Source organism: Herpailurus yagouaroundi, unplaced genomic scaffold (assembly GCF_014898765.1).
Source record: "Herpailurus yagouaroundi ecotype Mexico unplaced genomic scaffold, PumYag 163, whole genome shotgun sequence".
Classification (NCBI taxonomy): domain Eukaryota; kingdom Metazoa; phylum Chordata; class Mammalia; order Carnivora; family Felidae; genus Herpailurus; species Herpailurus yagouaroundi.
This window is the reverse complement of record NW_024412404.1, coordinates 15,106,687-15,119,827: the sequence shown is the minus strand read 5'-3', so window position 1 is coordinate 15,119,827 and position 13,141 is coordinate 15,106,687. Positions and strand designations below refer to the sequence as shown.

General features: G+C 36.1%; 1 protein-coding gene across 3 annotated transcripts in view; it reads right to left on the bottom strand.

Moving 5' to 3' along the window:
• The window catches only part of ADK (adenosine kinase), a 530,009-nt gene that overhangs the window by 493,468 nt on the left and 23,400 nt on the right, over positions 1-13,141 (bottom strand). The window lies entirely within an intron of this gene.

The following is a 13,141-nucleotide window of genomic DNA, read 5'->3' as shown; positions in this document are numbered from 1 at the left end:
GAACTGAGCTCTTAACTTGTGGCATCTAACACTATCTCCATGTAGATAGTGTCAGAATTGAGTTAATTGCTTGGTGGTGTTGGAAAACCCATACATCGTACTTGCCCTATGCATCTTTTCTATTTGTCTGTATACTTTATGATAAACAGGTAACAATAAACAAGTATACATTCACAGGTAAACATTAAAAATACAATAAACAGGCAAACATTAAAAAAAAAAAAAAGATGGTGTCTTGGGATAGGTTCTCCCAAAAGTGAGTCTGAAACAAAGACTTATAAACAGGGCACTTATTTGAAAAGTGATTCCAGGAAGCAGAGGCAAGAGATGAGAGACTGAAACAGGAAAGGAGGAAAAGCCTATGAAGATGTGTTACTGAGCTGGCCATGATTATAGACGATATCACTCAATCCCATCACTATAGGTGATTGTGGCTCAAACTTTTCAGGAAAAGTTGAAATGTGACTCAGAGATCCCTGTCTAAAGGACAAAAGAGAAAGAATTTATATGGTGACTACTATCTCCCCTTAAAAAACTATGCAGCATGGCCCTGATGAGAAATGCTATTAGGTTGTAATTGTCCAAAACCCACGTGGAACCTGTTGCTGCAAGAGTAGCTAGTGTAAGAGGTAGCGACAAAATTTAAAGTAATACATAAGAGAAGTCTTCATATAGTAAGTTAAAATTAAACAATTATTTCTCGGGGCACCTGGTCTGGCTCAGTCAGCAAGGCATGCAACTCTTGATCTTGGGTTGTAAGTTTGAGCCCCATGTTTGGAATAGAGATTACTTAACAAAAATTATACAGTTATTTCCAAAAGCAAATACTTTAAACTACTCTCCATCATCATATAACTAATATGACTTCATTCCAGTATGACAAATTAAAACTTTGCTAAAAACACTAATTCTTTATTTTATTTATTTATTTTTTTTAATTTTTGGGACAGAGAGAGACAGAGCATGAACGGGGGAGGGGCAGAGAGAGAGGGAGACACAGAATCGGAAACAGGCTCCAGGCTCCGAGCCATCAGCCCAGAGCCTGACGCGGGGCTCAAACTCACGGACCGGAAGATCGTGACCTGGCTGAAGTCGGACGCTTAACCGACTGCGCCACCCAGGTGCCCCAAAACACTAATTCTTTAAAATGGCTAGTTTCTTAAATAGAAACACAACTTTTGGTTTTGGCTCAGGTTGTGATCCCAGGGTCACAGGATGGAGCCCCACATTGTCTCAGTATGGAGCCTACTTGGGATTCTCTCTCTTCCTCTCCCTCTGCCCCTCCCCTGCTCACATGTGTTCTCTAATAAAAAAATAAATTAAAATTTTAAAAAAGCACTGAAATACAGTGTGTCTTTAACTTTATCACTTACCATTCTAATACACACAATCTATTTGCTGATCATAACACTTCACTTGTTCCCCAAGAAAGACTGACTAAAAGTCCTTCCCCTACTTCTTTTGCCTAGCAAATTCCCATTCATCTTTTTAAAATTTTCTCATATGCAACCTTTTAGAAAATCTTCTCTGCCTAACTCCTACCAAAAGGTTCTCATATAAAGCTGCACACGTTGATGTTCACAGTATGGATGATAGCTTCTGGAGTTCTGTGTTAAGTACTGCTGCCCTTCCTCCCAAAGTTTTATTCATTCTCTCTCCCTAGGTTCTATAAGTTCTTTGATAAACTTTTTAATTGATTTTAGGGGTTACTTTGTATTTTATCCCAATTGATCTCAACCAGCGAGACATAAAAGGTAAAATAATTTTTTAAATCTTAATCATATTTGTCTTCTCAATGGCTAGCATATGATAATCACAAGGGCTTTGAGCAATTTTGCAATTCTACGCTCTGACCTTTTCTATCAATAGACTGCTGCTTTTCTCAGGCTCCCAAAGATCAAGACTGAGTCTAGAGTAAAATTAGACTTTAAAGGTGAAATGACAGATCATTAATTCAAGACAGGTTATAATAAGTTAAAAAGGAATGTTGTGTTCCCTACAGCAATCACTAAATGATAATACAACAAAATCCAATAGACGATATAAAATGAAAAACTATAAAATACTCAACTTAGAAAAAAAAAGGCATGAAAGGCAAAACAACATAAAGGATAATTGGAAAACATTATTAATACCAACCATATTAGTAATTATATTAAATGTCAATGGATCAAATACTCCAACTAAAAGATAATCACACTGGATTAAAAACAAATTAAATGTTATTTACTAGAGATACACTTTAAATATAAAGGCACAGAGAGTTTGACAATAGAAGACTGAATAGAAAGATATACTATGCGAACACTATAAGAAAACTTCAGTGGCTATATTAATATCAGCCAAGGTAGATTTTATTTTTTTATTAAAGTATAGTAGACATGCAACATTACGTTAGTTTCAGGTGTACAACATAATGATTTGACAACTCTGTACGTTATGCTCACAAGTGTAGCTACCATCTGTCTACATACAATGCTACTACAATACCATTAACTTTACTCCCTATGCTGTATAGACTAGGTAGACTTTAAAACAAGGAGTATCACCATATAAAAAGGATTTCAAATAAATAAGTCATTTCATCAAGAAAAGAAATGGCTTCAAATACTTGGGGGGAAAAAACTTGACAGAAACAAATTAGATAAATATACAATCTTAACACCCCTCTTTCAGTAATTGGTAAAACACAGAAATAAGAAAGGAATCACACTATTAGATATTTATCCTAGAAAAATGAGAACTTAGTTCACACGGAAACCTGTACACAAATGTTCATAACAGCTTTATCTGTAATAGTAAAAAAAAATTAGAAATAACCAAATGTCCTTCAACAAGTGAGTAGGTAAACTGTGGTACACCCATGCAATGGACTAACACTCAGTAATAAAAAGAAATGAACTAGGATACAATTTGGATGGATTTCGAAGACATATGCTGAGTGAATATAAAAGCCTTATTTATGTGTTACATATTGTATGATTCCATTTATATAACACTCTCAAAGGGAGAAAAATTACATCGTTAAAGAATAGATTCGTAGCTGCCGGGGCTAAGGTTGAGGGGAGGTGACCATAAAGGGATAACACAAAACAGGTTTTTTGTGATGATACAACAGTTTAGTGCCTTAACTATGTTAATGGTTACACTAATCTCAACATGATAAAACTTCGCAGATCTATACACCACCACCACCACACCAATAAAAAAACAGTATGTGTGAAAACTGATAACATTCTAGTAATATCTGTGGTCAACTTATCCTGTATCATTAAGGGTGAAGAGTGCACAGGATCTCTCTGTACTATTTTTGCAACTTCTTGTGAGTCTTAAAGTATTTCAAAAGAAAGAAAAAGTGTATTTAAAAAGTTTAAAATAACAAAAAGGAAAAGTATATTAAAAAAAATTACAATAACAAAAAAGCTTAAAATGTCCTCATCATGACATCATGAGGAATAGCAGAATAAGAGCCTCCAAAAATTGTCTCTCCATAAAAGCGACAAGAACACTGGCAAAAAAATGTCAAAATCAACTTTTTCAGAATCTTAAATACTAACCAAAGGCTTACAATAATCTGGGGGGCATTTTCTAAAAAAGGCCAAATCTCATTTAAAACAGCAAGTTTTGGGGGCGCCTGGGTGGCTCAGTCAGTTGAGCATCCAACTTCAGCTCAGGTCATGATCTCACAGCTTGTGAGTTTGAGCCTCGCGTCAGGCTCTGCACTGACAGCTCGGAGCCTGGAGCCTGCTTTGGATTCTGTGTCCCTTTCTCCCTCTGCTCCACCCCCATTCATGCTCTGTCTCTGTCTGTCTGTCTGTCTGTCTCTCTCTCTCTCAAGAATAAATAAAACATTAAAAAAATGTTTTTTTAACAGCAAGTTTTGTGCCATTTTAACTTGCCCTATTCCCATTCCCCTCTTCCCAGCTCCATGGTAGCCTTAAAAAGCAAAAGCCCACACACACAGTGAAAACCAGGAGCCTAGTAGCTGCTAGACAGGTCCAAACAGGACTGGAGCTCTTTCAAAGCCCTATCTTCAGAGAACTGCTATTATTTAAGCTTACTGGCTGTTCCCTGAAAAACCCCACTCCTGAGGCTTCTCATTATTTGACCTGACTCCGAGCTTGCCCAGCTCTAACACCCTTTTCCCCAGGAGCATTTGTCAAAAACAATCAGCTGCAATTGTTTAACCTCCCAGCTGTCTGAAGCAGTTGGCACACAAAAGAAGCTAACCAAAAAAGTTAAAAGGAAAAGTGGAGGCATGAGACATCCACAAAAGGCTCTGAAAAGTTCTGAATATTCCTGAGGACCTAGAAAGCTATGCACATGTGCCCAGAGCTGTGGCGTGCTCAAGACCTGAAAAGGTCCTAAGCAATAATCTCTGAGCCATGAGTCTCTGCACAAGCAGGAAATAAAGATTATGGCAGAGTTGTAAGCCTGCCTGAATGTTAAAAGGTATGCCTCAACAAGCACACAGAGCCTCTCAGCAAAGACTGGGAGACAATAACAAGTATTGGCAGCAAGTGGAGAAAGTGGAATCCTCGTGCATTGTTGTTGGAAATGAGCAGCTAGCTTGAAAAAGAGTTGGACAGTTTCTTAAAAAAGTAAACATTAACTTAGCATATGACCCAGCAATTCCACTTCTAAGTATGGGAAATAAAAACATGTGACAATACAAAAACTTATACATGAATGGTTATAGCAGCATTATTCATAATACTCAAGTGGAAATACAAATATCCATCAAAAGATGGATAAAATGTAGGATATACATACTATAGATTACTCAGCCATAAGAAGGAATGAAATACTGATACATGCAACAACATAAATGAACTTTGAAAACATTATACTCAATGAAAGAAGCCAGACACAAAAGGCCAAATATTATGATTTCACTTATGAAATGTCCAGAATATGGCAAACCACAAAGACAAAGTAGATTAGTGAATTGCCAGGGGATGGACAGAAAAAATGGAGAGTGACTGCTAACAAGTATGAGGTTTAGTTTTGGGGTGATGAAAATGTTCTGGAATTAGATAGTGGCAATAGTCGTACAACCTTGTAAATATATTAAAAAACACTGAGCTGTACAGTTTACATTTATTTATTTTTGAGAAACAGAGTGAGACAAAGTGTGAGGGGGGAGGGGCAGAGAGACAAGGAGACACAGAATCTGAAGCAGGCTCCAAGCTGTGAGCAAGCAGTCAGCACAGAGCCTGATGCGGGGCTCGAACCCACAAACTGTGAGATCATGACCTGAGCTGAAGTCAGACACTCAACCAACTGAGCCACCCAGGCACCCCGAAGAGCTGTACAGTTTAAAATGGTAGATTTTATGGTATGTGAATTATATCTCAATTAAATAACAGTTAATAACAATTAAGTAAACAAATTAAACTTGACCTAACTGGTATTTATAGGACACTATACCCAGTAACCATAATATTTACTTAATGAAAACTGTGCACAACATCTACACTGAAAACCTCAAAATACTGCCGACTGAAATTAAAGACTGAAAACACATGTAACATTCAGCAAAACAGACTATAAGCTAGGCCATGAAACTAACTTCTAAATGACCTGTGGATTCAAGAAATCTCAATAAAAATTAGAAAATAATTTGAATTGAACACACATATCAAAATTTGTATGATGTAATCAAAGAAGTACTTTGTGGGAGAAATTTCATATATGAAGTACATATATTAGAAAACAAGAAAGGTTTAATATCAATAATCTAAACTTCTGACTCAAAACAAAACAAAAAAAATCTAGCAAAAGAGCAAATTAACTCCAAAAGAGTAGAAGGAAAAATATGAGACCAAAGGTAAATGAAATAGAAAGCATATTACCAAAACAGAAATTTAAATTTAACAAAACCAAAATCTGGGTCTTTAAAAAGATTAATATGATTGGTAAACCCTTGTAAGACTGATCTCCCCCCTACACGCAATAATATTATACTAGGGAAATATTATGAGCAACTGTGTAAATAACTCAATAAATTAGAACAGATTTCCTTAAAAATGCAACTTTCCAAAACTGACACAGGAAAAAATCAAAAATCTGACTAATTACATATCAGTTAAAGAAAGTGAATTTGTAATTTAAGATTTTCTACTGTTTTACCCAAAAAAATATTTCAGACCCAGATAGCTTCATTACTGAATTCAGTAAAAAAATTTAAAGAAACCATATCAATCTTACAAAATTACAATAATTAAGACAGGGGCACCAGCAGAGCAATATACAAATAGTTCAATGGATCAGAATAGTAAGTCCTAGGAAAAACATACACCAATTTAATCAATTGACTGAGGACTTTTTTGAGAAACTCTTACACCATAGCAAGAATTTAGTTTTAGATGGATCATAGACCTGAATGTGAAAACTAAAATTATAAAGTTTCTAGAAGAAAACATAACAGAATAGTTTCACAATTTTGTGACAGGGATAAGGAAAGATTTCTAAGAACACAATAGGTAATAACTAACAAATAAATCAAATCAATTAATTTGACTTCATCAAAATTTAAAACTTCTGCTCCCAAAAGATGGATAAGGCATGGCTCAAAATGGGGAGAAAACATCTGCTACATATCAAAGTGTGTTTAAGAGTGTGTGTATATATAATCTGACAAATAACTTGTATCCAGAATATAAAAACTACAAATCAGCAACAAAAAGACAACTGAGTCAAAATACAGGTAAAAGACTTGAAATGACTGGCAGTTCAAAAGAAAAGATAAGCAAACAGTGTATAATCACAACATCATTATCCATCAAGGAACTGCAAACTAAAACCACAATGAACTATACACACTCACCAGAATGACTAAAATAAAAAATGCCAAACATTGTTAAGAATACAGAATAACTGGGAGGCACCTGGGTGGCTCAGTCGGTTGAGCGTCCGACTTCGGCTCAGGTCATGATCTCGGGGTTCGTGAGTTCAAGCCCCACGTCGGGCTCTGTGCTGACAGCTCAGAACCTGGAGCCTGTTTCAGATTCTGTGTCTCCCTCTCTCTCTCTGACCCTCCCCCGTTCATGCTCTGTCTCTCTCTGTCTCAAAAATAAATAAACGTTAAAAAAAAAATTTTTTTTTTAAATAAAAAAAAAAAAAGAATATAGAATAACTGGGGGCGCCTGGGTGGCGCAGTCAGTTAAGCGTCCGACTTCAGCCAGGTCACGATCTCGCGGTCCGGGAGTTCGAGCCCCGCGTCAGGCTCTGGGCTGATGGCTCGGAGCCTGGAGCCTGTTTCCGATTCTGTGTCTCCCTCTCTCTCTGCCCCTCCCCCGTTCATGCTCTGTCTCTCTCTGTCCCAAAAATAAATAAACGTTGGAAAAACAACTTACCAAAAAAAAAAAAAGAATATAGAATAACTGGAAGTCTTATAACACCACTGGTGGGAATGTCAAATGTGTTTAGCTTTCCATTTTAAAAAAGTGGTTTAAAAGTAGTTTGGTGGTTTCTGAAGTTAAACAGACATTTATCCTAGGACACGGCAATTCCACACCCAGGTATTTACACAAGTCTAGACAAAGGCTTAAACAAAAATGTTCACAGCAACTTTATTTAGAGTAATCAAAAACTAGAAACAACCCAAATTCCACCAACAGGTCCATGTAATGGAATATTACTCAGCAATGAAAAGGAACAGACTACTGATATACACATCAAAATGGATAAATCTCAAAATTATTATTGAACAAAAGTAAACAGATAAAAGTAAAGAGACACAAATAGTACTTACTGTATAATTCCATTTATATGAAGTTCTGCAACAGGCATACCAGTAACTACTGATAGAAAATGGTTGCCTGGATGCAACAGGAAATAACAGGATTAATTGAAAAGAGGCAGGGGAGATGAAGATGTTTTATATATTGACCTGAGTTGTATTTATATGAATATGAATATATACATTCATATTCAAAATTCAGTGAACTTATGATCATTGATTTTACTGTATATAAATTATTTTGTTGGCATTTTTTTTTTCACTAGCCAAGTGAATAGACTAGGGAAATATTTGTGTCCCTTGGGCTCTGTAAGGCCAATCCTTGCATTTGTATTTTGAATACACCTCCTTGCATTCTCAAGAAAATGATCTCTGATACAGTAACTTATTTAATAAAGCTCTTCTTTTTTGACAAAAAAAATAAAAAATAAAGTTTATAGACTTCCCTAATGATACACTTATTTCATAAATCTCTTTTTGACAAAAAAAAAGAGAAAGAAATGATCTCTTCCCTCTTTCCAGCATCATCTGTTTTTTTGCTTCCTATGACATCATTCTTTTCAGCATACAAATATGTTGAAATTTCAGCCCTTTCCTTCCAAAAAACCCACACATATATCTTCAACTGCTATTAAGTCCCTGTTCCTGCTACAGCAAAACACTTCTACAGATTGTCTTTGCTCTATTAAATAGTAAATTCCCTTAATCTAGATAAAAATTGTTCATTTTATTTATTTAGTAATCTCTACACCTAACGTGAGTCTTGAACTCACAACCGCAAGATCAAGAGTGGCATGCTCTTCCAAGTAAGGCAGCCAGGCACCGCAAAATTGTTCGTTTTAAATTCAGTTTTCAGAAGCACATATGTGACAAGGCTAACACAGTTATTTAGAGCTTAAGCATTTTTCTATGTTGTCTTTATTTTTTTTATGTTACTGTCTTTAAATCTTCACAATAACCCCATAGGATAGGTATTGCAATTACCTCTGTTTAACAAGAACACGAGGTTTAAAACGTTTTAAAGCCTGCCAAAAGTCAGACAACAAATACATGATTCCCAACTTCAAATCATATGCTTTCATGTTTAAAATACTAGATTTAGACATCCAGAACTCTCAGTACAATAAAAATACCTGACCAATGAAAAACATCCAAATATACCCCCCCCCAAAAGGCTAATATTCCATTCTTGTATGGTCCTATTTCAAGTAACATTTCAATGACCAAAATCTACTACAACAAAATTATTACAGTGTAGAAGTAGGTGACCAGATAATTTATCACCCAAACAGGACACCTTTGAGAATAAAGGAAGAACTATTAATAATTATGCCAGGATAACTAGTATGATCCAGGAATGTCCTGGGCAAACTGGAACATATGGTCACCCTATTTATAAGTTAGCTTTGCTTTTTGAAAATAAAAATCCATACTTATGTTTTATTATAACGTTTTTAAAATAATTTAAAACTGAGTAGGTATGAAAAGATAAAGAAATATGAATGTTAACAATGTTACAGGAGAGGGTTAACATTCAAACAGTCTAGGCAACCATTTTGGTTCCCTTTTATCTTTGACATTTCTTAATGTAGCAATACTGTGGCTGGAAAGATTTGTAGTTAGAAAACCTTGTGTGCTTTTTCAAGGAAAGATGACCTATTTACAAATATGAGCATTAACAACTGACAACACTGCACAGTTCTGTAACAGAAGGGTTTCTGTTTTAGTTCTCCAGAATATTTCATAAATGAAACAATTTCATTTTAATTTAAAAGCTCACTTGTCTCACTAAGAAGTCCCATAGCATAAAAAAGTTTATGTAAATCTGAAATTTATAATTCTTATAAAAGACACAAGTCCTGCAATGAGTTTGAAAATTCTATTTAAAGGCTCCAAAGAAACCAACTCAACAAAGTAAGGCAGTTTCATTCTTAGCCAGATTTTAGTCTCCAAATGAATGTTCGCCATCTGAGTGGCTTGGCAGATATTACTGGACGCATCTCAAAAGACTTGAGTGTTAGGAGAAAAACACCATAGGACCCAACCCACAGCCCACATAAATTTTCCAATGTAGGCCTAACCCACAAAAGTGGTTCCATAATCATCATGTAGGGCACAGTCATGTCAAGTCCCAGAATAGACCAAATCTGACCTGTCTGGGCAGGCCAAAGAATAGGGTTCCTCAGCTCTACAGCAAACACTCTCCCAATCTCCCTACCTCATTTTCCTAGTCTTCCCTGGGACAAAATCCAGCTGTAAGCAATGCCCAAAACCAGACTAGACACTGATGTTAGGAAAACAAAGCAATATTCATAGCAGTATTTCGAAACAGTATTGCTCAGTGAAAAGTACATAAAGTGGGAGTCAGAAAACCTAAGTTCGATCCTAAGCTCTACCACTGTCTAACTAGGACATACCCTTCACTTTGGGCCTCAAGGACCAGTATAGAGAAAGGAAAAGGTAAAATGCCCTCTAAGATTCTCGTCTAGTCCTGACACTGCACATTTTCCTGTCTCCTGAATTTAACCCAAGCATCAACTTTCCTATTGGGCCAATTAAAAATGACAAAAGCATCAATTTATCAGATATGTTCTATCATTTTCCAAATAGAGCCCAGCTGGAATCTGATACATATAACAAAAGACAAACATTATTCTTCAAGGATAACTGGTTATAGAGGCTATAAATTTAGACTCTTCATCAGTAATGATGTAGCAGAGCAGAATGCAAATAGTAAGCCAAAGAAACAGTATCTCCACCAAATTCACTCAAAGATCTAAGGTTTTTTTAAAAAATGCTTTTAATTTGGGGTTCCTGGGTTGCTCAGTAAGTTGAGCGACTGACTCTTGATTTCAGCTCAGGTCATAATCTCACGGTTTATGGGATCAAGCCCCACATCGGGCTCCATGCTGACCTCGCGGAGCCTGCTTGGGATTCTCTATCTCCCTCTCTCTCTGCCCAACCCCCACTCGCATTGTCTTTCTCTCTCAAAATAAATAAACTTTAAAAATGCTTTTAATTTAAATCATTGTTGGTGCACATCCTGTTGTCACTTGCCAACTCAGTCAGTTGAGTGTCCAACTTCAGCTCAGGTCATGAATTCGCAGTTCATGAGTTCGAGCCCCTCATCAGGCTCCGTGCTGAGAGTTCAGAGCCTGGAACCTGCTTCAGATTCTGTGCCTTCCTCTCTCTCTGCCCCTCCCCTACTTGCACTCTGTCTCTCTCTCATAAATAATTTTTTTTAATTCAAATCACTGTTTATGAATTCCTAATAGTTGAATGCTACACTATAAAGGGCATTGAACCAAGTGTCTAGAGATCTGGATTCTAGTTCAAGATCTGCAACTATTTGTGTGAGCTTACACAAATCCCAACATCTCTTAGCTTTCGTTTCTTAAAATGTAAAATGAGGGAATTAAATAGGTTAGTTTGCTTTCTATTTAAAAATTTTAAAGTTTAAACAATTATTCTCAGATAACACTATTCTCTAGGGGGTTCAAATTGCTTTAATGAGAGAACACTGCATTTATAAAATGCCATAAAATTTAAAAGCACTTTCATACCTACCCAACAACACTGTGGGATACCTATTAGTATCATCATCACTGAGTAGTTCATTAAACAAACGTTCAGAGAAGAAAAGAGGGAAATCAGTTAACTAAAAAAAAAAAAAAAATGACTCCCGGAACCCAGGTATGTTGATCATTGGTCCTCATTGGTTTCTAATCTTATATTCTGTCATTGCAAAAAGCTACATATTACTACATTTAGCATTGATTATTTTAAGTGTGGTATAAAAAACAACATTGGACATAAACTCAGATTTAGATAATTTGTGATCTCAATCACTCTCCTCACCAGTAAAAGCCAGTCAGTAACACCTATCTTTTGGGCTACTGTTAGACTAGGCACAAAATGGGAACAAGCCTAACACCATGTTTGTGAAAACTAAGGCTGACAAAATTGCACTAAATGCAGTCCTCAGTGAAAAGTGGCTGGTATCTGTAGGATTACCAACTCATGTAAAACTGCCACCACTTACACAGACTTGCTTCAACTTCAGAAGGCTTCCTGCCTACTTCTAAACCTACATTCTAAGTTATCAAGTTCCTCAAAGGACTAGAGCAAAGCAAGAGTTGCTATAATTGTCTCTCATAATACTTGACAATTTGTTCACAGAAGCAGCTTTTTCAGGAAATTTAAGTAGTATATTGTTCCTATAAAGGCATCACGCAGTGCACTAGATCATGGATGTCTGGATTCAATTCCTAACTGCCACTAAATGATTTGGTACAAGGCACTCGACTTTTCTTGGTCTGTTTCCTCAGGTGTAAATGTGGTATCTGGTTTAGATAACACCTAAAAAAAATTTTTTTTTGAGTCACCACTATAATTCAAGGCTATATAAAATGCAACTAACATCTGAAGAAACAAGCATAAATTTAACTATTAGCAGTTATCAATCCTTCCATAAGTCAAATAAGGCTGATGTCAACCTTTAATTCAGTCTTGTGAACTGAACAACCTTTCAACCTCTACATTAAAACATGCATCCTGTTGTCACTTGCCACCAGGAGCTTTAGATTTGTGTTTCTCCACTCAAGAGTAGCCAGAAGACAATGGTCAATTAAAATTAAGTCCACATAAGAACTGATGCTTAACATAAAAGTATCTGACCCACACTCCTAATTAGCAGCAGGCTGCCAGGATGGGAATGGAAGTGGGTGAGGGGGGGACTAACTTGGTTTGACAGCATAATGTTAATACATCCTAAAATATTAACATTAAAAGCTAGATTCTCATGTCCCAGTATAACTTACTGTGAAACCTTCCCATGTGGGTCTCCAAGTTTTAGCACCTGAATTTCCTCTTCTGCGTAATGAGGTAATTACTCTTTGTCTATGTTGGTATAAAATTATACAAATAAAGAAACTGTATCCGAGTTCAGCACAGTTGCATCTTACCTTATCTTACCTGAAGGAGGTTCTCAAGTCATCTCTTAAATATTGTGTAGTTCAAAATTATCACTGAGAAACCGTTAAATCACCAGGGCTTAGGCTGCCGGAAGCTCAAAGACCAAAAATTAATTTATTTTATTCTCTTCACATTTGTGCTAGGGCCTCCCTTTCTCTGGGACAACGATAGCCAAGGTTTTTTGTTTATTGTTTTTTGATGTTTTTTGGGTTTTTTTTGCCAAGGTCTATTTTAAAAGAGGCAGTTCAGAACACTAGGTAAATACGGCAATTTATCTCTTTTTATAAGTAGTCGCATTAGCATAGTTAAACATTCAGAGAATGCTACTTGCAGAAAGTGGAGTGGCCCATTAATCCGTCACCATTAACCAAAAAAGAAGAAGAAGAAGAAGAAGAAGAAGAAGAAGAAGAAGAAGAAGAAGAA